The following is a 25,989-nucleotide window of genomic DNA, read 5'->3' as shown; positions in this document are numbered from 1 at the left end:
CAGAGTACAACAGTATGAAATCCACCTCTATGCAACTTTTCATTACTGCGCTTGACACTGGTTAAGATGGCCATGAAGATATCCTACAGATTATGGAGCCTATCTGCTAAGGTTAAACATTCCCTGAAGACCTAGATAGGAGATGAGCCCTATAAATCATAGCAGTAAAGGAGCATGGTTTGGTATGGCTGGCACTTTGTTGGAAAGGCTTTCCATGGTGATAAAATTTCACAGATACAAGCCTGTTGGTGGTTTGTGTGTGCAAGGGTGCAAAGAGGGAGAAAGAGAGCAGAAAAACAGACTGCATTTCCTGAGACACAGCTGGATACTGTGACTTGACAAGTGATAAACTGGAAATATTTGTGCTGAAGAGTTTGGATTGCCCTCCAGTGGCCAAATGGGATTTCAGATTGCAGCACTGGTCAAAGGAAACATCAAGAGAAAACAAATTCTGAGGAAAACTTAGCAACTAGAACTTTATTGCACTTATCTGTTGTATATGTTACAGGATGGTGGTATCTCTATCATCATTGTGTCAGTACATTTCTTACAGATAACTGACATTTTATTTTCCACCTTCAATTTCAGTCCTCACTTCTGCATCATCACTCTCCTGTGACCACAGAGATCTTCACAGCTGGCACCAGTTGAGTTTGAAGTGCCTGGGACCGCTGTTGATGGATGAGGGTGGGACAACTGCATGTGTAAGTCCGAGGTCAGCAATCAGTGCTGTATCCAGACAGTCATGCCAAATGGAATTGTATACAGCAGAAAAAATGGTATTCCTAAAAGCCCAAGGCAGATCACCAGTAACAGAATTCATATAAAAACAGCGGAGAGACATCTGAGTGAAAATTTGAGTCAAGAGCCTTTCTCCTTCTCTGATCACTTGACCTTGTGGACACTGGTAGGAGAAAGCACAGCTGCCAACACAGCAGTCTTGTCCCGGTTATGTACTTCCATCCGTCCATCTTCCTCCTCTAAATGTAACTTCAGGGACGCTGCAGACTGACTTCTCTCTGCAGGAAATAAAGACTAGAGAAGTTTGGTGTGCTCAGGTTATTTTTCCCGGGACAACACTTTCTCCACACCCATTTCAGACCAAATCTCCACTTCTCTCTTTTGGGTGCCCTTCTGACTCCTGACTATTCTTCCACTTGAACGTTGCTCCTGAAGGACTTTCTGATACAAAGCCATTGGCAAGAACAGCGCAGAACAGGGCAGAAATACTGTGTGAAGGGCAGTCAGTCAACTCCTTGTGCTTCCTGGGTCCATTCAAACATCCTTACTAAAACCTTCACAGAAACTTCCAGCTTTCTTGCCATGCTATTGCAGGCTCATTTCAACTAATGAGCAAGGCAGCAAACTCTGTCCGTTGTAGCTTGAAGACCTGAGTGACAGCCAGAGATACCTTCTCCTTCCAAAACAGAAATCTGTTTGGCACTTGAGCAGCCAGTGAATCTTTCCAGATGAAGCCTTTGATGTCCAGGTGCTGATTGTAATCTGAGGGATCAGCAGAGCTCTGTCACATTGCGTCTATAAATCACTGACACACAGGGCTGGAACGGATATCAGGTGAACACCTTGCCCACGCCACGCACTTGGCTCTTTTAGCAGATTTATGTCTGTTTTATCCTTATAAAGCTCCAATCACAAGACCAACTCTGGGTGTTTTTCTCCAGTTCCAGATTTTCCTAACAGTAGATGTTTCCTTTGTCTAACTTTTGACAAAAACTAAACCCATTCTCTCAATTTCCTTTATGGCTTAATTCATTGTTGTCTTTAACAGTAAAACTTGAAGTACTGAAAGTCTTTCATCATGTCTCATCTCAAGATACTTTTATTTTTCCAGATGAAAAGAAATGTTTAAAAAGCAGTTCCTTGAACCTTTTCTCACAGATCATGTTTTCCAAACTTCTCATCATTCTTATTGGTCTATTCTGGCTGCTCTCCAACGAGTCTCTATTTTTCATCCAATGCACAGCCCTGGAGTTGACACAGTACTCCAGTGAAGACTTCACCCTCACTGAGCAAAGCTGAAAAATTACCTCCTGTGGATTACACAACACTTGTGTAATTAGATGCCAGTACAAAACGAGCAGTGGGTTTTCCTGCTTTCTATACAACACCTTATTGTTAATTCAAGAATTGTTAGTCCTTACAGACCCTTCACCAGCTTCAGCTCCTGTTCTGTAGTAATGATTAAATGTGTTGCTTAATCAAAATCTAAACTGAATGTAACTCTACAGAAATGAATGGTATAATTGCAGTAGAAAAAATGGGGTAATAAAAGCAGTAAGAAAGAGAGTCAGGACAAAGGCATAGACTACATACTGGTATACTGAGACTGCAGAGAGCTCATATGTCCATTAGGTGTTAACTGCCTTCTGTGGAAATTTATGAAGTTCTTTATATTCCCCTCCATTACTATCAAGTTCCTGTTTGCATTGCAGTACCACTTAGCACTCACAGTCAAATACATATTTCTCACATATCTCATTTCTTATACTTGTGATTTGTTTCATGAAGAATTAGAGTATGATCAGTAAATGTCTGAATAACTTTGATTCCTGACCATGACTCTAGCTGTTCTCTCACCTAAACTTGTGAACATCTGTAGGAATGAGATCCTAAATCTTACCTCCATCTTACACAGGCAGCTTAGAGCACATATCTGTGGATCCCTAAAAGGTGTGGATGTGAAAATAGCAACAACCTAAAAAAATAGTTAGCAGGGACATGAAAATATAGCCACTTTATTTAATGTTCTAGATGTTGGACATCTGGAGGTCAGAGATGTGGAACGATGAGTGGGTACTGTCTAAGATGGCTCCTGCCCAGTTAAATTAACCAGTGAATTTTTGCTTATTCCTGTTTTATGGAGTAACACTTGGCCATTAATGATTCCATAAGTATTGTTCTGTAACTGCTATCATCTCTATCAGTTTGGTTCAGAATAAGATTTCTGTAAAACTTGGTAAGGTTGGGAGTGTGCTTGAAAATATTTGGATACTTTTTTTCCATATAAAATAGAACAGACAGAAAAGCCTAGAAAAGACAGGTAGATCATTGTAAGGACTATGGAAACCACACAGGAAAAAAAAAAAAAAGGTTTTTTTAAATAATACATCACTTGTCCCCAGTGATCAAAAGAAAATCATAGATCTGGGAAAGCCCAGAAAGATAAGAGGATTTAGTGCATCCAGACACTTCAGCTAGGGAGAAATTTTGCAATGTTGTCCAAGAGGTCACTGGTGACCTTGAATATTTAGACATATGACTCATGCATAAACGGATACTTGAACCCTCAAGAAACAAATGATTAATCATTTGTTGGCTTCTCTTTTTTCCTCTCAGCCCTGGCAAAACAAGTAATTTTCTTTCCTTGTGTTTAATTCTTCTATCAGTCTACAGTTAATGTACAGTCTTGAACTGAGAGGAATGGATATCTTCTATTTTACAGCAGTGTATATTAAAAGAGGACTTTAGTCATTAAAGGAGGCCTATCAGATTCTTTTTGCAGCTTCAGCATTTTAGCAAGTGCTTTTGGGCTCTAAGGAACTGAGATTTCATAAACCCAGTATTGGGTACAAACAGGAATGGAGCAGATCTCAAGCAGAGATCTTATAGAAATAATCACGCCAAAGGAAAAAGCTTAGTACTGAGCTATTTTAAAACAATTCCTCAAAAGCACCACAAAAAGAGGATATTTGAGTCCCACACAACAGGCATGTAGTTGGCTCAGGGCTATTAATCCACAGGACTACTGGATGTGACAGATGCAAAGAATCAAAGGACTGGAAGAGGCTCCCTGATTTGACTGCATTACATAAGTATCTCAGTAGATGTTCACAGGCTGCAGGTTTCACTTGGGCCCATTCACTGCTCTGCATCCACTGCACAGCTCATATGACAGCATTACCTTGGCACCAATGACTGTTGAATACAGCCCATGCCTTTGGCTGAGGGTCTTGCCTCTTTCAGCCTTTCGCTGCTGCAAAGCTATGCAGGATTTTACACAGAGAGGCACACAGATTTATCACCTATCTGCCTCATGTCACAGGACACTTTGCTCTGCCACACAAAAAAGTACCATCTATTGTTACCAAGTTGGGTCACTTCAGATGAGCTCTTATATTCTGCAGATTGAGCTGTGAATAGTAGGCAGCTGGTCTGAATCCCCACTAATGCCAGTTAGAAAACACATTTTGATAGGTGCAACACACTGATAGTAAAAGACAGAAGTGGGTGCTCTTTCTGAAAAAATTTTGGTTTTGGCTTCTCAGTCAAATTCTTTCTTTGTTCTGAGACGATGTCAGCAATTGGCTCATGGAAATGGACTCATGAAATTGAATCCAGAGAACAAAAACTGGCATCCTTGCTCCTGTTCAGAGCGTGGATTTGACCTGAATGTCTGTGTGATTGCTACACAAACACCTCACATCTGTTGCAGAGTGGATTTGTTTCTGGTAGCTGGGGTAACCTTTCTCACCTGCCATTGTGGGCTTGAAAAGTTCATCACCATAAATCATGGCAGAGACACAAGTATGTGGGAAAGTATGAAATAAAGCCATGGTGGAATATTTCACCACTACCAGAACTGCAACTACTGATCAAAGCAAGACCTTTTGTAAAAATCCAAAGAAAAACATTGCATCATGATAATGTCTGTCAGAACTGTAGCAGAAGTTTGCAATTATCTAGCAAGAGGAAGTACTGAAAGAGGTCAGACGTGGATTATTATTACTATTTTTTAATATGTATGTGAATATATCACTAATATTATTTGTTTCAGCTGAAAAGACATTGATGCTGTAGCACTGGCTAATGAGATAAACAGTGCAGGTAAGCTCTGATATAAGACACAGCAAATTCAGTGGTAGACTTTCAGGACTTCTGCAGACATAGTATACAGTCTTCACTATGCTCTACATGCAGTCAGGGAATAGCTGGAGTCTCTGCCGAGTGCTGCAGTTTACTGTGTCTGTTTCATTTGGTAAATTTGAGCTGCCTTCCCTTTATCCATGGAAAACCTCGACCCTATCAGTCTAAAGACCACATCACGATATTTCACCACATCTTGAATTTTATATGTTCCCTCATTTATTATTGCAACTTACATGAAACACATCCAATTCCTTTGGAGTTAGTGGGAGTTTGGCTTTTCTGTTAGTGGAAGTTTTCTGAAGGGTCAGTGTTTCCTCACTTTTGCTTTGACTGAAGACACACATCACTTTCTGAGTATTTTATTTACTTATAGTTTGTTTGGGGATTTTGTTTCCAGGGGAATACTAGGCAAGAGAGTAAGAGTCACTTAGTCTGCTCTCACAAGGAAGTGTCACCATTGCCATAGTCATGCCAGGCAACCACAAGACAGTGATCTTAAACACATACAACACTGAAATTGGTTGCTATTGGCACTTTCGTGGTATCTATAACAATAAGATTAATCTGCATATTGTTGATGCCACCTTTTGCAATTTTCTGCAAGTTTTGTTGTACTTTGCAAGGTCTGTTCTCACAGCACCTGTACCTCTGTCTCATCTTCCTGTTACCAGAGCTAGGAAGGTGTTAATTGCATGACTGCTTTTCCTCAGCAGTGTTGCTGCATATGGGGATCTCTGGAAGGAGACTGGATGAGGAGGCTGCAACCTAGAAAATTAGAGAGAAGTCTCTCTGCCCTCAGTGTCCTTCATAAGCTACCTCAGATCTGTAATCAAATGTGATTTGGGAAGCAGCTGTTAGTGGAGACACACTGTCTTACTGACATCTATCAATCTTTTGGGTGCCAATTATCCTATGTCCAAAATGTTTCTAAGTGTTACAGTACCTGGTGATATTGTGATACCTACATCATGCAACAGTACTTTGGAATATTCAAGCAATATCTGTAGGAGAGTAGATGAGAATGCAAAGGAATCTGTGCAGAACTGTTTTCATGACTGCATCTGGGTTTGGGTGACTCCCTATTAGCTGAATTGTTTCCTTTGCAGCAGGGACTCAACACAACCCCTCCTCTACATGCAGTGATCCAGCCATGGGACTCCCATGAGCTTCTTCCATGGAGGATGGAGATTGGTCATCACTAGTAACAGACCAATTGGATTCAGTGTTGGTTCATGATGTTGACTGTCTCTAATGAAGAAAGAATTCCATAATTGATCTGTTCAGCTCCAAAATTTCCCCCACGTAGCAAAGTCTTGGGGTCATTTGCCAGTTTAACCTTCTCACTCCAGCATGAAATGTATTCAATCTGCATAGTCTGTCTTTTTGTGATGATTTATGAATGTCCTATTTGTCTGAATACATATTTGATGGGTATGTTCTACACAGACACTGTTTGTTAACATTTTTTGTTCCTGCCACCTTTTTATCTCCTACTTGCAATTAAATTAACAACTGAGAAAGGCAAAGAGTACCCTAATTTATGGGCCTACTGCAAACTGTAAGGCAAAAATTTACAAAAAATATTCAAGTTTGATCTATTTCCCTATCAGACTGCATTTTCCTGCTACACTTTGTTGCGACAAAAAGATGCTAAAACATATTTTCTGTTGCAGATAATTCTTCCATTCCATGCCTTTTTTTTTGTTATGATGATCACAGAAAAATATTTTTTACAGAATCCATATGTAATGTCAGAAAATGTTGTGGTTTTAACTGCAGGTGAAAAAGTTTTGTTTTCCTCTCCTGCTCTCAGATATTTCAGTCAGGCCACCATTCATGTGCATCTGCTTTCTCACTGGTTTCTTTCATTCCTGCTCAGTGGCTCTCTTGAATTAATCAGGAAGGATGTTTCTTACCTACTTTATCCTGAAGATGTTTGCAACATGAAAGTCCATGTACTCATCTCCATGACGGTAGCATCAGCTTACTTGAGACCATCCCAGTGATCCAACACTTCTCTGCTTTGATTCTTCAAGGGGCTGAATCCAAACCCATCATTCTCAAAGAGGCACCCAAACAACCACTACACAATAGATAAAGTGAAAGCACAGCAGGTGATGAGCACAGGGTTATGGAAAGGCCATCTAAAGACTAGGTAAATTTGCTTTTCCAACCAAAAGCAAGCCAAGGTTGAAAACAAACATTGCTGTTGTCTGTAAATGTAACAAGAATGAAAAAAACAAAGGGGGAAAAATAGTAGCTTGTCCCAAAGTGTAAAGTTCTAGTGAACTGCTACCCTTATTCTGGGACTCATGAACCTGTCAGTACCAGATGAATCCAGTGCTAGAGGGCTCTTCAAATTGATGCAGCAAGGAAAAGTTTCCATGCTTTTTGGATGGACCCAGATAAAATCTTGGACACAGCTACATGATGATACAGTGGTTATAGATAAGAGGATGGAAATTCATGACCCTGGCATTCTTCTCCAGGCCTGCTTGAGCTTCTGAGGAAGTGTTAAGAATTCAGGTGAAATTAGAAAGTTGAGGACAACATGTGATTTCATAAAGTAGAATGTAAAAAGGAAAGACCATGAAGATGCAGAGATGAAGTCCTGGGAGACTACAGACACAGAGAAACGTTGCACATGCTTGTAAGAGTCTGTGCACATGCAGTCATAACCACAATCATTCAGTTTACAGATTGTGTTAACTTTAAATATCTAATAAGACAATTAAATATGCAATTTCTTTCCTGCTCTGTTAGTGATATGAGAATAGAGTTGACCCTGTCTGTGTCATTTCACACCATGGCAAGCATGTTTTCTGCTCTCTCCTTGCTGTGCAGTGCAGAGCCTGCATGGCAGCACCACTTCCCCCCTGTACATAATGAACATCCCTCAGTCATCTGCAATTCACTATCTCTGCAAGGAGGAAACTGGGCATTATGCTGTGTTGAATTACAAAATGTCCCTAAGCATCTTGTGGAAAGGAGGAGAGGGGATAAAAATTGCAAAGGAAATAAATGCCAGAAAAATTACAGAAGGAACAATACTGAACTTATTAAAAATTGACTTTAAAAAAAAAAATTCACAAAAATTTCAAAAATTTCCAGGAAAATGTAATAGGCCGGATTGCATTTGTTCCACTCAGATAACAAGCTTCCTATAAACCCTACAGTATAGTCCACAACACAGCTTTGGCTTCAAAGGAAGAAGTTATCACTGGTTGATTAAGAATTCTCTAAATGATCTGTACCCAGCGCTTCAGTGTTTTGTTAAAGTCTGCTTTGTGAGGGAGGAAGGGCAGGCACAGAGCTGCCTGCCAGATTACTCATTGCTGGCAGGAGGATGTGAATCAACGTTTGCAAATCTACAGTGTGCTGAAAGGAGATATTTATTAAACTGAAACAAAAGGTTAAACTGCCAAGGACTAGGAATTTTTTTCCAGGATTTATGTACAAAACTAGATCATAGTCTAGGTCTGAATCTGAAAATAGATTTTGGTTCAGTGAACTGGGTAGGTTTAGTAGCAGATGAATGGACTGTGTTCCTGGGCTGGTTATGCACAAGTTCTAAAACCTACATTCAGTCTAATTTCTTGGTCATTTCTAGTTGTGCATCAAGAATTGGCTGATATGGTCAAATTGCACAAAGAAATGCATGCTCATGTGGAACCTGAATTCCAAGTTGCTCTTCCAGCACTATCCAGCCTAACTTTGGTGGGATTTCCCTCAGGATAAAAGTTAAGGTTGCAACATGCAACCCCTGCCTTGCCAGCAGATAAATAGATAGATAAAGTTAGATAGATTGGTATAGCCTGCATTTGTACCTTTTCCTGTTCATAATGGTTTACATTTTGCTGTTTTTCCACCTTTTCTTTCTCTCTCCATTGCCAAGAAAAAAAAAAAAAGTTTGTGAGAGTGAAGATAAAGAGCAAAACCAGAAAATAATCTTTACCTGCTGAAATTCAAACAACAAAGAGAGGATTAATGGCTCTTTCTTTGGAAGAAATGAACACTGAGATTTCAAGAAAAACATTAATTTCCACTGAGCAACTATTTTTTATCATTTGAAAAAATGTAATTGCTTCATGAAATACTTCTTGAAGAAGTAACCAAAGAGGTTTAAAAATATTTCTATTAGTAGTTCATTTTTTTCAGTGATTTCTTTCTAAATCTTGGGCACCACTATCTAATACAGTAGTGCCTATCTAATACAGTAGTGCCTGGGGACAGGATGGGAGGGAATGTTGGTGTGTACCTTAGTCCCAGGAGGAAAATATCCCCTTAAATCTTTTTTGCATTTACTCAAAAATACCTAAACCTGCCTTGATTCTCTGTACTCCAGGCCAGCAAAAAAAGGGAGCCAAGAATGCAAGGATATTCTTCTCTCAAAATAGCATATTTCCCGACTCAAAAGAGAAGAAAAAAAGTCCCATCAGTCTGACAGACTTCCAGGAAGCAATGGGATTAATTTATAGTTGCCAGAAACCAAACTCTGTTTCTTTAGGCACTGGCAAGAAAAGTGCTATTTTACACGTCTGTTTACTCAGCTAATGAATATAAGGAACTGTTCAGCACTCTCAAGCATCATGAGGATCACATTCCTAAAAACAGGCTCACCAAAATGTAGTGCCATCATTTTGCTCTGTTTTAATGTGTATTAATAGGGGAAATTATGACAGTACTGCATGTTATATGGACATATTTTTCCATGTTTTATAATGATTTCAGGTTCTTTAATGGTATATTTTTATTTAAAGCTATTTGTCTACCTTTTCTACTCAAGAAACCTTTTATTTTTTATTTCCTCATAAAAACTTATTATACCAGGTGTATTAAGATATATTGCATTTTGCCCACTCTGCTTCATCAACAAAAGAGCTCTTAGGTTACAGCAAAACTGGTTTGGCTTGGGGTGAACTCAAATGTTAAACTGCCATCTCAAAGTCATCAGCCTACAAGGGATGGGCCAGCAGCCTCTAAGCTCTTTAGAGGGCTTCATCCAGAGGGTGGTTAATATGTTAAGGATGATGCCCTATCAACCCAACCATAATATCCACTCTGCACTGTATTATTCCTGCATCTAATCATTAAGATTGGATAAGACCTCTAAGGTCAATTCCAACCATCAATCCATAGCCACATGCCCACTAAACTGTGTGTCTCAGTGTCATGTCTCTACCTTTCTTGAACACCTCTAGCGACAGTGATTCCACCATCTCCCTGGGCAGCCTGTTCAAACACCTCGCCGCTCTTCCTGATAAGAAATTTCTCATGATACCCAACCTGAAGTTTCTTGGTGCAACTTAAGGGCACTACCTCTCTTTCTATCACTGTAACCCAGGAGAAGAGGCTGACCCCCACCACACAACAACCTCCTTTCAGGAAGTTGTAGAGAGCAATAAGGTCTCCCCTGAGCCTTCTCCAAGCTAAACAATCCCAGCTTCTGCAGCTGCTTCTCATAAGACCCATGCTCCAGACCCTTCTCCATCTTTGTAGATAAAGCAGAAAACTGGGGCCATCTCATTGTGACGCTAAGGCAGGGACACAAAAATATCTGTTTCATGGCCTCCTGTACCCAACTACAGCCACAAACCAGGAGGTCAGACCTGAGCTTGTGCTGTTTGGTCTTGTAGGCAGCTGATGGGTGGAGAGGGGATCAGCTTGTTTTGGCTTCAGCCTGAGGGCAAAACACTCTTTCTCAAGACACTCTGGTAGCTGATTGCTCTGTTTTACAGTTGCCTGTGGTGAAATCCTCACTCTCTTCCTACTGAAGTTTTAAAAAGTGGTTCAAGCTGCTTGGAGAATCACCTGGCTTTCCAGGCAAATTACTAAAATAGTTTCTTCACATTAATTTTTCCCCTCTGCCTGAAGCCAGCAGGTAACATCTGGAAAACATACAAAACAAAGAACAAATTGTCATTTCAAAGGAGGCAGTAGCTCCATCTGGGCTGGATGTTTGTGTGCTGTCATGGAAGCTCTGAAGGAGTGGGGCCAGCACCCTGACAGCAATCTGCTCCCCCACCTCACACACCACTGGGCTGCCTTGTGTTCAAGGGAGGAAGTGAATGCATCCACAGCTGAGCATCCTGAGGGTTTTTGTTAAAATAAGCTCAATTCTAGTTGAAGTCAGCGTATCGCTGCATGGGGCTCACTCCATCAGCACAGCATTCTGCTGAGGCTTTATCAGCCCACAGCCAGGGTCCAGCAAAGCTGCATGGATGCAGTTAGGGCTGCACTGGTCCCTGCCCCCCCCCCCAGGCCTGCTGGGCACTCTTGCTAGGGCTGGCTCTCAGGATGGATCTTCACACTGCAATGACAGTGTTTACACAGCCTTTTCTCAGCCCAGAGCAGGCACACTGCAGGGTCTTATTCACTGCCAGTGTAGATACCCTCATGCAGAAATAGGGGTTAATTTGCTTTGCTTCTATCTCTCCCATAGAAGTGACGTTGGAGCCCTGTAGAATCTTATACTTCTCTTGTAGAGATCTGGCCCAAATATTCAAGTTATCTAGGAAAACCTATCGCAGAAATCTCATACTTTCTATTTGAATTAAAATGGAGAAATAGACACAGATCTCACAGCCATTGTAGTGGGACAAAAAAAAATAATGACCACAAGTGCTTAGGCTCTACAGCAATGGGTCTGCCATTCAGAAACATGAGATCATTGTTCTGAGAAAAAAATGGTGCAGAAGTATAGGATTATTGCATTACCAAAACACAGTGTATGCAACGTAGGGCCTCTGGCCTTCACTCTCCCGGCAAGCTGAATACCTCTGTGCAGAGGGAACCCACTTCTCCCACTTTTTACTTCACCAGTCTAAAAAATTCACTCCTGGAGCAATGACTGGGAGGTCTGGAGCTGACAAAGGATCCCTGCTTCTGCTGTATTTTGGGATGTGGCCTTGGGCTCAGTGCTCCTGAGGCCAGCCTGTTTGCAGCTACTCACAGCAAGGAACACAAGGCAAGGAGATCATGTCCAGCTGCAGCCCCCCAGGAAGATATCTCATGTTTTCCGGACTTGTTATGTGTTTGATAAAAGGTCCCAGATTCCAAGGCTGCAGCAAGAGCAGGAATGAGGTGGGACCTGCCCAAGCTATGTGACTCTGAATAGTCTTAGCACATTCTGATCTACAAATAAAACCACGTTATGCCTAGGAACTCGTAAAAAATAAATCAACATAGTTTTACTTGAAGTGTATTGCAAGATGTATGCAAAATGTTAAGGAGAATGTTACTTAAAATTTGGAGAGACATGTTTGCTTTGATATGTTTGACAGTGAAAAGGAAGGATAAGGACAATCTAACATTGTTTCACTAGAGGCTTACAAAAATGTTCATTCACAGCCAGGCATTTCAAAATAATGCAGAATGTTTTGTGGAAAGAACTTACAGTGATAATTAAATCAAATTTTCTTTCAGTGGAGCTAGTATTGTAAATGAGCTGAATATCAAACATGTGTCAACAAATGATTTAATGAGCAGCATTATATGGTTGTGTAATGACACATGCGAGGACTTCTACTGACAGGCCAACAGATCCTGAGCTGTTCCAGCTCTAGGAAGGGTTTGAGGATGCCTTGGTGGCTACCTCAGCCCTTCTCATGCAGCCAGGGAACTTACTTTTGTCAGGGCTTTGGGCAGAGGGTCGGTGCGCTAAGGAGACAGAAGGAGGTGCGAGCAGCTCACTGGTGGTCACAGAAAAAGAGCTGTCATGTGGGAGAAAATACATCTTAACTATGTATATAGAGGCTGTTCTTGCAGCAGTCATGGCATAATCCCCACGGAGGAAATTAGCCTCAAAAATAGCTTAGCAATTTTGAGGTAAACCCCTGTCTTTTCAGCAGGCAATGGGAAGCTGGTGGAGGAGAAGCAGGAGAGGAATGGCTGGAAGGTGGGTGGTGGCCAAGGGCCAGAGGTACAGGCAGGTACATCAGAGACTCAGAAGCTGAAGGCAAACAGCCGGGGATTGTTTTTCTTTGAGCCATCATGTCCTGAGTGTTTCCTGTTGCCTGTTTCTTCTTCCAAGTTCCTGGCAAAATAAGCTTTATGTAGCTGAGAAGAACAGGCAAAAAAATCCAGAAGACCCACATGAGAGACCTCCAAGGTAGAACAAAGACATATACTCCCGAAAAGGATCTCATGAGGCTACTGCCAAACAATACAGAGTATAAAGCATAGAACACATTACCTGTATTGTGGGAAACTTGCAAAAGGCAAATAGGTGAAACATGATCAGTGTTTTCCTCTGATTATAAATCAACAAGTAAAATGGCATGATGATTAATTTGATGGGTTTGGTTTGCTTCTTATGTGGTCTTTCAGAACGCCAGCTGCATAGATACTGAGCCAAACCCAAACCAAAAATACCTGTTTCTTTGGGATGCAAGGGAGGAAGCAGATTAACCTATAAGCTCCAGGTTTTCCTTCAAGTTTTGGTTCTGGACTGAATCCTCAAAACTCCATAGGTCTGTCTAACTTGCAGTTACATCTGTGCTAAGGTTTGGCTCAGAAAGCAGGAAACCTGGAAGATCTCAGCAAGACTTTACCCTAAGCTGATGCAGTTCTGAATATTCAGAATAAATAGTATCTCCTTTCTCTGAGTAGAAAACGATAAGTTTTTCTAAAAGCCAAAAACTGCCAATAACTACATAATGGCTTGTCTGAGCATCCCACCCATGTCACCAACCTGTTAGCCAGGTGTGAAGAAGATTATTTCTCTTTAGCTCTGATGCACCTCTGTAATAATTCTAATAAATGGAGATGGGCAGTCTGCCAATCAAAAGAAAAGCATCCCTACCAATAATGAATCTATCCAACAAACAATTTTCTGATCTGGCTTGTTTCACCCAATTCTGTTTGTTGCAGTCTGACTAAAGTAATTCCTCATTTGCTTTTTGTTTGTTTTCAGCCAGCAATGCATGTATTGGAACAAACTTGCTGAGTCAGATGTCATCACAACTACTCAGGAATTGTGATTGTAGACTCTTCAGAAAACTGAGCTGAAAGTATATCACCAAGCTACCTCACAGCCTGTTTCTTTCTTCTTTAGCAAAAAAAGGGTGGCATACAATCATGTGAAGAAGTAGGTTTTTTTACTTGGTCAGGTTACATTTATAACCATGGTTTCTAAACGTTGCCTGAAGCGCCAACCTGTCCAATGCTTTTTACATCTTCTTGGCTGACGTAAGATGCTTGGAGCCCAAGATTTCCAGAAAAGCCAGAAGAGGTCTTCAGAGCTGTTCCAAACAAAACTCATTCTGTGATATTTTAAAGCCATCTGTGCAGCTTTTGGCTAACTAATCTCCCTCACTCTTCATGGCAGGTTATGGTATCGTATGATCATAACTCAGAGCTTTCTATTTGCTGTCTGTGACTTCAGCTGAGAACACCATAGCATTACACATCCTGTGGCATGTCCACAAAAAAACCATGCCAGCAAGAGGTAACAGCTTGAAAAGCAGTTCAGCCTCATGAAAAATCACAGACCTGTTGCTGAATTCTGTGAATTCATATCTGCAGAAGGTAATAAATGAAATCATCAAATTAAGTGAGAAATGCCTTCGCTTTTCTGACAGCCACATCCACAGCCCCACTAGTCTATTCTCTACATTGAGTTATTGCAAACTAAGCCAGTAACAGTGCTATACACATACTATATTTCCCTGACAGTCTCCACTGAAAGACTTGCTTACAGATACTCAGAAGCTTACCAATCTTTAAAGACCTCAGCTGAGATTTGCATGCTGTCAGAATGGCTGGTCTTATCTGAACTTTAGGCTAACTAAGTTAACTCTTGTGAAATGCAAGGAAATGGAACTGAGAGGCTGAGGTGCTCCGCTCAAAGACAGTGTGAGAGCTGAGGCCCATCCCTGCTGAGCACCTCTGTCTGTGAACTGAAGAGGAGTTGCAGGGTCTGCAGCCTCTGTTCTTGGGAGCTAACAGCTGCAGGGAGGCTCAGTACCACAGCAGCAGGAATAGTAAAGAACTGGAGCTTGCAGAGAAAGAGGAGAGAGGTAGAAGATTGTACTAAAATAAATATGAAGCTGGAGTCAGTGAGGAGATCCTAAAAGAGAGATGTTATAAAAGTACCAAGACTGGTTGACATTGCACAAAAAAGCTTTTGTAACTACTGAAAACTGGACTTGCAATCTGTACAGTGTTGTTTTAGAGGAGAGTTCACGTGTAATTACTGCACTTATGCACGTAGTCCTAAAGGATATTTATGTTTGGCAGGTGTGACATATAAGGAAAAGCAGGCCATCTCAAGTACATCCATTCCAGTCAGAAGCAGAACCCTGAAGTCAGGAACCAAGTCCTCCTTGAACCACTCAGGTACCTAACAGTGCCTTCCTGCCATGATATTGAAGACATTCTTATTTGAGGTAGTGTCCACACTGACCACTCTATGAACACAGAAAAGGAGAGATGTCCTGCACTGCCTTTCCCCCCACTCTACAGGCCATGTCTCTGGAAAGCACTGCTGTACACCCTGACTGGTAATGAAACTCACATGCTGGCCAGGAGTGCTCCCAGCCACTCATGAAGAAATGACATCATGTTTCTGTACTGCAGCATGCATGTTACCCACAGCCTGGCCTAGGCCCTGGTTGCTGCACCAGATTTCCTCCCTTTGAGCCTCCCCAACAGCAAAGTAATGTTGTCCCTCAGGCTGGGGCAGGATGGAGGTGTGATAGACCAGATCTCCACAGTGTCTTCCTCAGTTTTAAGGAGCCCCTGACTGGACCAGCATCAGAGCCCATGGCATGGGAGATCCCAGACACTGTAGCATCAGGGAACAGTTCCCTCCACCTTGGCAGAAGGGACACATCTGGGACTTGCTGATGTCCACAGCTGAACTGTGGCACCTCAGGAGGTTCAGCACCAGTCTGGGTTTTGAGGAATCTCAGAAGCATTCCAGAGGTGCTAGCTGACTATGTTGTCCAGAGGTCCCACATTTCCTCAGCACAAAGAGCTGTGTGCTCTCCTGGAAAGCTGCTTTGGCCATGACTAAAAGCTCTTTCCAGAAGAACAGATTCAGAGCCAGAGACATCTCCCTCCCCATGGGCAGTGCACCCCTCAAGGCAGAGCTGTAATGGGCTCTGACTCAGGCATGAGTCGTTTGTCAAGAAACAGCTGGAGATAGATGTTCAGCAGTGCTGGAGTGCTGAGCTTGGAGTCTCATCGAGGCTGAGAAAGGCACGCTCTGGGGTTTTGTGACATGCTGCATCCTACAGAGCCAAAAGTCATGAGGTTCATATCCAAACAGATGGACTTCGCTGGGAGGAGGGGGTGGCCACCTGAGAAAGGACTGCAGAGTAACAGAAGCCAATACCAAATATGTGCAGGGCTTCTTTGCAGTGTGGGAATTGCCTAAACATGCTGTTGCACAGCAGATCTCTGTCCCCTTGATCTCCCTTACACACATATATGAAAGCTTTCCCTGGAGTCCAGCATCACCAGTGGCCTCCCTCCAGCAGTCTTTCTACACTGTTCCATCCAACTCAGTGGAGTCTAGGAGCAAAGTCCCAGCATCTCTTTCCCCCTTCCCACACTAAGCAACCTAACCTATAAACTCCTGATACTCCTCAGGCCACCCCTCCTCTTCACCACAGGGTGTTACACACTCTTCCACAAGACTGAACTGTGGGAGGAAGAGGAAAGTCAGAGTGGGTGTTTCTGAACAGATACAAGTACCACCAGCAGTGCACAAACTATGTTATATGGCTGATGGCTTGTGGGCATTCAGAAACAACCACAGTCAGCAGTGCCTGTCACAACTGCTGTTGATGCTAACACTCACTCAGAAAAGCCTCGCATCTGGTGGATGATTCTATTTATATTGTCCTTTAACTCAGTCCCCAACTCCACCTCTATGAGTTTTCTTTTACTCGTAGTTCCATTTCACAGCTCCCACATGCTCCTCAGCACTTCTGCATATGTTCTGTGGATGCCCATTTTCACCCTGTAACAGAAGAATCATGAGGAGCAAGCCAGGAAACATTCTCCTGAAAAATACATCTAGCATGCAGGGTTTGGTCAGAAGCAGGACCACGCTCAGCATTTGCTTTCTTCCCATATATAAAACCAGGCCTCATCATGCTGGGCCTGATATGCACAGCACAGAGCTCTGCCCTCATCTCAAAGATTTCTCCTTGGCTTGCTGCCTTGCATTGCAAAGCTGTATCTCCTCTCTGGATTTCCTTTCACCATGCCTTCAGAGCTTGTCTTCCTTCTGCTGCCTTCCCTGGCTGTGACATGTGTGCCAATTGAGCAGGCCTGTTGAAAAAAGCCCCTCTCCCTCCCTATCTGTAACACGTGCTCAAAACCAAAACCATTTCAAGACATCTCTGCTCTGTGTTCTGGGCAACATGTGCTCTCTCTGGGATGTATCCCATCTGGTCTTGCCTCTGTGAGCTGCTCCTTGCTGTTGTAATGTAGCTGATGAGCAGGAAGTGATAGACAGAAGGAAGTGAATAGAGAGTGAAGAAATAACCTTAGAAAAGGCTGTGAATGAGAAAGGCAAAGAAAGGAAAAACTTAATGGAAAACAGGCAGGAAAAATGAGAAAGAAAAAAAAAAGAGAAAAATGCAAGCAGTGATGAGCAGAGAGAAAAATAGAGAAGATAGAAAGTATAAAACAACAACAACAAAAAGAGAGAGACAGAAAGAAGAAATTGGATGAGATGAAGCAATAAGAGCGGAGTCAGTCCCTACCTTGAAGATACACTTTACAAGATAAATCTCTTTTGACACTCTTGATAGATTGGTCACGAGGCAGCAGATGCTGCCCCTTCTGTGAGACAGGGGCACTTGTGTACCACAAGCAAGATCAAAGGCATCAGAAGGGCCTTTGGAGGGAGTTAACCTACCAGGATGAGAGAGAAAATCTCTTCAAGTTTGAAAGAGTCATTAAATTGCTTATCAGAAAGCTGATCTGTTGCAAGTTCATACTTCGCTTGATCAGTGGTTGTGTGCTCATGTGGCCATGTCTTCCTCATGGCGCCTGTGTGGGGAGGGCAGATGGCCACACAAGGGATTTCACAGCATTCCAGCTGTAAAACTTTCTGCCCCCCTGTTCTGGAGAAAAAGAGTCTAAATCTATACTGCACACAGATATCTGTGCTCTCTGCCAGCACAGTTATCCCACTAGATTTAAAGATGGTCTGTTGCAAAATAAAAGACTACTCAAACTCTGGTTTATATCAGGTTTTTCATTGCTAAGAAGTAAATCTTGCAACGAAAGCCCACATTTTACCAATATAAGAATACTAAATGAAAGCAGTGCTGATACAGTACTAAATCAGAGGGAATAAGTATAACTCACTTTATCCTCTTCGTAATCTTCTGAGCACACAGACAACCGAGTTCTGACAAGTCAACTCTGTGCACTACCACATGTTGTAGGGGCGACTCTGAGGGCAGGATCTGTTGAGACAAATTTTCTGAGGGAGTTTGCAGCAGTGGTGCATGTGTCTGTTTGAGGGCAATTGCACGTGACTGCTGGCACACACCAAACCCATTGGATTAGAGAATGCTGGAGCTCTTCCCTTGCTTTTGAAGCTTCTGCTCTCTGTGTTTTGAGTAAGGAAATATATTGCTTTTTGGAAGCAGATTTTTACCAATCTGCAAGAAGAGTAAAAATTTCCAAAAATTCCCGAGTGATTAAGAAACTCTTCTTGCTTATAACAGACGTGTCCTGGAGTCCCACCACAAGTCAGAAAATGCTCACCGAATTACACTCATCCACACTCAGTATGCAGCCAGTGGCGAGCCAAGAGAGGAGATATGAGATGGGACATTGGACTCAGGGTCAGTGGTGCAATGATGCAGAAACATAACTAGGGGCAGAAGTCAGATCCTTGATGGCTCCAGCTAATGCCAAGTAGTCGGTTGCTGCAGAGCAAAATAAACTCAAATTCATAGAATGTGACATGAACATTGAAAACATTCTTGTTCAGATTCTGTCCCGTTAAGTAACAGTTGTTCAGCCTCAAGTTAAAGTATATAGGAAAGATTCACAACCCCTGGAGCCATTATGCCCATGAAGATATAAAGACTGGTTTCCTTAGAAGTGTCTTTCTCAGAGCCACATTAAATCTCTGCCCCTGGGTGCCCACTCTTTACATGTCTAGCCATCAGAAACAGCATTATTAAATGCTATGAGGGACCCACAAAGTCAGACTCATAAAGATTTGCCATTAATGATATAAATGTCAGGAGATTAAGAGATTTACAGTATAAACAATATCTCTGATCCATTAAGGCATTGTGAAGTTCTTGGTTTAAAGAACCACTTGAATCTTTCCTAGAAACAGAAAAACAAGAAAATGTCACTAGCATATGAATTAGACTTGAATAAATAAAGGCATTTAGTAAGCAGAGCAACTCTGTGATGAGTCCTTTTAAACATTTAGCAATCAATGTTTTGTTTTAGAGTAATGAAGGGAAAAAATGATGGCATAGAAAGGAGATTATAACTACCTCAGATGCAAAAACATTCTTCAGCCTCCACACACTGGCAACCAACAGAAGTACAGTGTCAGTGCAGCAAGGTTATGTCAAGAAAAACCAATACAGCTTTCTCCTGTTTCTGCATTTCTTCCTCTAGTTGCATCTTACAGGGTACCTTCTTCAGGACACGTCTGTGAGGCAGATCTGTACTTTAAGCTTCAATGGTGTCCCTTCAATTCTGCATCTCACAAAAGAAGGCTGGTTTTAGACAGAGCAATGTGTTAACTGGAATCTGATGCTGACATTTTCTGGAAACAAAGTCAATAATAACCTAATCTATTTTCAGTATCTACACTAAAAAGGAATGTAATATGCAAACATACAGTATCAACTTCCATCAATTATTTCAGTACTTTTTATCTCTGAATCTTAATATGAAAAGATGTTAGTCATAAAAGCACAGAAAAAAATGTTTATTTTCTTTGAAAGTAAAAGCATTTTTAACATTCCTATGAGCTGATATTTGTTAGGAGCTGCACCCAGGTCTTGAAATATTAAAATCAGCATGGTCTAAATGCATATTCATACAGCTTGAAGTAGGACATCTAATCAGACTATTATTCTTTGGCTGAAGGATTAACTTTTCCCTCTGTCATGTCTGACTTTGTAAAATATCAGTCTCCGTGCTGGGTAGTCTACTTTAGTGCAGAAGATGAAATCACTCAATGACAAATGTTCAATCTACTGCCATATGCTATTATTCCAGAGCCTAACAGCAAACTTCATCCTTCATCAGCAGAACACTCGCCAAACTGCTTGGTTACCGAATGTGTTTGCATTTGTGTTTACAAACTGAACACATCCCTTCCTTCTTCTAATTAAAAAAAAAAAAAAAAGTTTAAAAAAAAAGTATTGAACTAACCCTGAATGCTCATCAGCCAAAACAAGGGAATATCCTTCCTCAGCAGTCACCTAAATTAGTGACTGCACTTCTCCAGGGATGGACCCCAGTAGCTTCTGCTGCACCCCATGTCAGCAGAGGAACCTCTACCCACTCAGAAAAGGTTCAGCTCCTCTGGACAAGAACACAGTGTATCCCCTATGGGAAAGTCAATCAGTCTTCGACAGCTGCATGTTTGTGGTCACTATGAAAGCCCCTGCATTTGTAATCTAAGTAAAAGTGATAGTTCTTCCTTTTCTAACAGGGTTATTGTGAAATGACTGCGTTTGTGAGGAAGTCAGATATCCAGTGAATGCTGCAAGAGAAATGCGTACCAATAAACCAGAGGCACAACTCTGCAGCAGATGCCAAAAACTGCCAGGAAGGAAACCTCAAATGTGGAATAAGTAGGCCCAGCACTGGGAAATCCCAATGGGATCCAAAGGTTTAGGAGGAAGTCAGCACTTTGTACCCTGATCTCTCTGACAGCAGGTGAAAAACAAAGAAAAGAAGTAGTATCATCGTGTTACAACAGAAGAGGCCAACCAAAAATGGCAGACCAACTGACTGGCCAGTATTGTAACATCACATTTTCCAAAGAGGCTGTGTTAGAAAACAGAAGTGCACTTTACAGTCAGTCCTCATCAGCTCTGATTGTCTGAAGCAGAGACTATGAAGAAGAGCCACAAGCACTCATGCAGCACTATGACTTTCTTGGCATACAACACAGCTACATGGGCAGGAAATGGGCTCTTTCTGCTCTTTTCCTTCTCACATTTCTCTGTCCTTATTGGAGAAGTGGCCCTTTGGTAGAACACATTTTAACAGATGCAGTATCTATGGCTCATTTATCCAAGCATCAAATTTCTCCCCATTATATTATCATCTTTCCCAGCACAAATTACCATCCAATTAAAAAATTCCTCACAGGTCTTCTGGGAAGAATTTTTTGTTGAAAAATTGATGGCAACATTTCCATCCACTTCAACAGGGCTGGAATTTCATCAGATCTCTCTGTCATTCTGTGGGCTTCTCCTGCCTGGAGGGGAGAATTTGTGCACACGTTTGTTCTTGCAGGCTAGTACCTGTGCATGTTATACCACTCTGCTTGGTTCTGCACCATCCTTCAGGTGCAGTTCTGCACATTCAGGTCCCCTCAGCGGAAAAATTCCTGTTGCCTTTGGATTTTGCAGTTCTTTTGTATGACTTAGCCTACATTTCAAAGTACTTTGTCTCTTGTGTGACCTGAAGTAAATTGAAAGGTACCATATGTCAGAAGACTTTAAAAAATACATAAAAAAAAGAGAATACATACATTACCTGAGGATAATATGCAGGAATAAGTCTCATGTGGGGGCTTTTTCCCTACAAAAATCCCATACTTGAGGTGCAATACTCAACACAGTTGCCACTCATTTCTTCTTCTTTCCCTGCTTCTTATGCAGAATAAATTAGAGGATAAAGTGTAATGATGGGAGATGCAGATGAAAGCAGTGGCTCACTGTTACCCAAGGCTTGCCAGAGCCTTCACAGTTGCCCATACCTGGCATGCTGGTAAAAGCTGCTGCAGCCTCTCAGAAACAAGGAGAGCTACTGTGTCCCCAAACATCCAGTGCAGTGAGGCACCAGTCACTGGGAAGATGACAATGCCGTGTGCTGGTGAAGTTCTGATCTGCATGTCCCCCTACTCCTTACCAGCAGCCAGCTTCACTCATGGAGAACCTCCTGGAGACTCTGGAGCTGTCAGCTCTGTTAATGTCCTGGTGATATGACAAAGATGGCTCGGCCTCCAGCCACACCGGACATCACAGGTGGTTGCCAGGCCTGGCAAGGCCACTTTATTTTTAATGTGCTTTCCTTAGAATCAGGAAGAAAAAACACAAAGATAAAAGCTGTGTTAAAAGTTAAACAGACACAGGCAACACTTTTCAAAGACAGTCTGACTTTAGGATTAGATCATTCTAATAAGCAAATATAACAGCATTTGCCAAAATACTTGCAATGTTATGTCTCTCTTTAGCAAAGGACCACGAACTGAAACCTACATTCTTACTGCACACTTATTGTCTTCTATAAAATTAGCTTTATCTCATTACCTGGTTATCACACGATCAAACAATCAGTTCAGTTAAGCCATCCTTAAAGGGCTGACAATAGCAGGACACGGGGAAATGGTTTTAAGTTAAAAGAGGGATGATTTAGGTTGGATGTTAGGGGGAAGTTCTTTACTAGGAGAGTGGTTAGGTCCTGGAACAGGCTGCCCAGGGAGGTTGTGGATGCCCCGTCCTTGGAGGTGTTCAAGACCAGGTTGGACGGGGCCCTGGGCAACCTGATCTAGTAAAGGTGTATGTTTGGTGGCCCTGCCAGGCAGGGGGGTTGGAACTACATGATCCTTGAGGCCCCTTCCAACCCAGGTCATTCTGTGATTCTGTGATCCTTAACTGATATTTATTTCATTTGTATGCCACCATTAAACTAAGAAACAGGTTAAAATTAGTGTGAACAGGAACTAAAAAAGGGGTTACACTTTGCTTTTACAAAATTCATTCAAGTGTAAATTACTCTAGACATCAGTTTGAAGAGCTTTTGTCATGGGTAGAACAACTATCTCCTGCCTATGTTTCAGATAATGAAAATATATACATCTTATACACAAGGAATGCACCTAACCAAATGAAGTGCTAAAAGTATATAGAGAAGGGGAAAGAATAATTAGTCAATAAAGAAATTTCTGACTAAGATTAAGAATTGAAGAAGTATAGGTATTGAAATTTAAAAGGCAAGAAGTTAGGAAGAAATCTTTGATTTTTGGGATACAAGATTCTGGAAGATGACAGGCCCATTATTTTGGCCTTGAGTAGAACATTTTCTTGGGCATGTAATGCTTGGGGAAAATATTACAAGAGATAGTACATTGGCTGAAAACAGAGAACAGGCTCCACAGAAAGGGCATGATTGTATTGATGGGAAGTTATCAGTGGAGATCATCCGGCAGAAGTATTGGATCTTATGGTAACACTTTAGCAATCATCTGTATGGTTTAACTACAGTTCATTGTGTTAACGAAATTTGCTACTAAAACAGCACAGAAAGAAACTGCCAAGAGAGAAGGACTGCAATATCATTTGGGAAAATATACCTGACCTTGAAGTCTGGGGCAACAGAAATGGAAAGTATACTTAGGATCTAATAAGAGGGATATCTGCAACTGCCCAGAAGATAATTCGTTTGAAGCTGAGAAGAAAGACCTCATTGTTCAGGGTAGGGCTTCATTATTCAGGGTGATGTCAAGCCACAGATGTGGAGCATCTATAAGAAAGGCAGGCATGATCATAAAATGAATCAAATATTTCCCATACAAGAAATAATGAGTCAATGAGATTACACAGAAGCTGTATGGCACCCCATCTGTAATGCTGTGCGCAATTTTGGCTACCCCCATTCTAAAAAAAAAAAAAAAGTAAACGAAATTACAGTAGTGCAAAGAAAGACTGCCACAGAGATAAAGTGACTGGAGAAATTATTCTACATGAAATGAGCAGAAAAGCAAGGTTGGATATATGCAATTGCTCTCTAAAAATGCATTTATTGGAACATAGCAGGTGGAATTGTTAGAAGAAAGAGCAACGGTAACACAGAAACACTGGCAAGTAGAACCCACAGAACTTTAAGTGTCAGGAGTCTTTTAGCTATATATGAGATAAGGTGTGGGACAGCCAAGTAGGTTTCAAATAGTGTCTTACCTGGGTAAATGTTTGCTAAGAACAGAGGTTGCTTTCAATTGGAGTAGATACAATTCAATAATCAAAGACCACTTCCAGACCTGTGATGCAACACTGTGGAGCAGATCACAACCCTTAGATGTAGACATGAGGAAAGGAGAGGAAAAGATTAGATCTTAAGCTGTTTGAACTTAAGCACAGGTCTGCCTGGGTTGAACAATTAAAACGTAATAGAAAATGTTAATTCAGAGCTTCAACGCTTATTCATTGCAAAAGGTCACTGGGTTCCAACCCCACCCAAGACAGCTGTGTTGGAGTTTTTCAACCAAGCCCGAAACTTGCAGCTTTGTTTCTGACTGGAGCTAAGAACAGAGGACTGCTTGAAAGAAATGTCTGGAAGGAATAGGAAGAGTGACAGAAAAATAGTTGTGTATGCTGGGCCGGTTGGAGAGGAAGCAAGAGAACATCTCAGGGACAGCATAATGAAGATATAACAGTGGCTAGAAATACCTGAAAATTAACAGGGAAAAGGATGAGGAGAGTCAACAAGTAGCAAAAGGTCAAGCTCTACATATGCCTATAAGCAGCCCTAAATAGCACATCTCCTCAAAGGCTATTATTATTATTATTATTATTATTATTATTATTATTATTATTATTATTATTATTAATATAAGATAGAAATGTAAAACTCATATGGGATTTATTGTTATTTTGTAAGGAAGATGTCTGCGTTTCAGCTGATCATTTGCAACTGGGAGGAAAAGGCTGGAGGAGTTTAGAAATGATCCAACACATATTACAAACAACCCTGCAACTCACCTTCATTGTGCCTCTGCTCTGGATGAGTCACCAGCACACATAAAAGAGAAGGAAGGAAGTGCTGGGGTTAACGAAAAACAGCCTGCTTGGAAACTTAATTCTAATGTTAATGATTAAAGAAAACAGAAGATGAAGTATTCCTTGCAAACCAAAAACACTGTTTATTCAGAGCAAGCCAAAAACAAAACAGGAATAATTTATTCCCCACAGCATTGCAGAAGAATAAGAATATAGAATAAGCACTATGAAATGAGAAGCCCTAGATTTTATCAATAGCAATGGGAACTGTACACATTGATAATGGAAGCAGCCTCTAAATGTGTTAGTCTCTAAGTGAGTCTCCATGCTACCAACAGTGGCAGCCTCAGGCAGCCCTGGGGTGAGGATGAGGACTCCCAGCACCAGGCTCAGGTGGCTGAGATATGGCACGGGGGCTGCCACCAGCAACGCGGACCAGAGTTGTTTGGGAGCTCACCAAGAAATTTTAAGAGCAGCTCAAATGCAGAGAGAGCAGAAGCTTCACAAGATAAAAGTCTGCATGTTTTTTTCAAGACTGATGTTATCTGTGGCTACATATCTCACACTGATACAAGGATATCTGACTTAAAGCTTCTTGGGTTATTCAATCAATACTATAGTTGTTCTGCAAGAAGACAAAGTTAATCGCTTTTGCCTCAAATGATAAAAGCAGAAATAAACACATAGCAAAGGGGGGATCCACCCTGAAGCCTGTTCCTCTAATATGTGCTAAAAATATTTGGGTGGCTCTTGCTGCAACCCCATGGAGTAAAATCATTATATACTATCGACTTTGATGTAATAAACTTAGTATCATCTGCATGTTATGATAGTTTCATACCCCAATTGACATAAACCACTATAAAACCTCATATCTGAACTCAGATCAAAAGAGATTATGCGCTAGCTCAGACAGATGCTTTTTATTCAGCCCTTTCAGAAAAGCCTGGAATTTCGACTGCAAGCTTTCTTGGGATTTTTTGCAGTTAACTGGTCATCCACCGAGCAGCCTGCACATTTCCAGAGGCTGCTGCAGACCTTACAAGAGCTAGAAGTAAACTCAGTTTCCATAGCTCATTTTTTTGTTAGGGAGTCCTTCATTCCAAGGGTTTAGTAGTCTGAGTTTTACATATGTGAAATCCCA

At 41.5% G+C, this 25,989-nt stretch overlaps 1 long non-coding RNA gene across 5 annotated transcripts; it reads right to left on the bottom strand.

The window, feature by feature from the left end:
• Positions 1-452: 452 nt before the first annotated feature.
• On the bottom strand, positions 453-24,873 carry LOC107311534. Of its 5 annotated transcripts, none has more exons than XR_004306719.1 (7): positions 24,828-24,873; positions 24,027-24,139; positions 23,423-23,592; positions 18,217-22,140; positions 16,694-16,855; positions 6,804-6,970; positions 453-2,051 (listed from the first exon to the last, which is right to left on the bottom strand). It is a non-coding gene; the product is annotated as an uncharacterized LOC107311534 (long non-coding RNA). The 5 variants fall into 5 exon arrangements; XR_004306721.1 differs by lacking the exon at positions 16,694-16,855 and having other exon boundaries at positions 18,217-18,317; positions 18,622-22,140; XR_001554119.1 differs by lacking the exon at positions 16,694-16,855 and having other exon boundaries at positions 18,217-18,785; positions 19,374-22,140.
• Positions 24,874-25,989: the final 1,116 nt, after the last annotated feature.

This window comes from Coturnix japonica, chromosome 3 (genome assembly GCF_001577835.2).
Source record: "Coturnix japonica isolate 7356 chromosome 3, Coturnix japonica 2.1, whole genome shotgun sequence".
NCBI classification, from domain to species: Eukaryota; Metazoa; Chordata; class Aves; order Galliformes; family Phasianidae; genus Coturnix; species Coturnix japonica.
The sequence above is the reverse complement of the archived record's forward strand: the minus strand, read 5'-3'. Positions and strand labels throughout refer to the sequence as shown.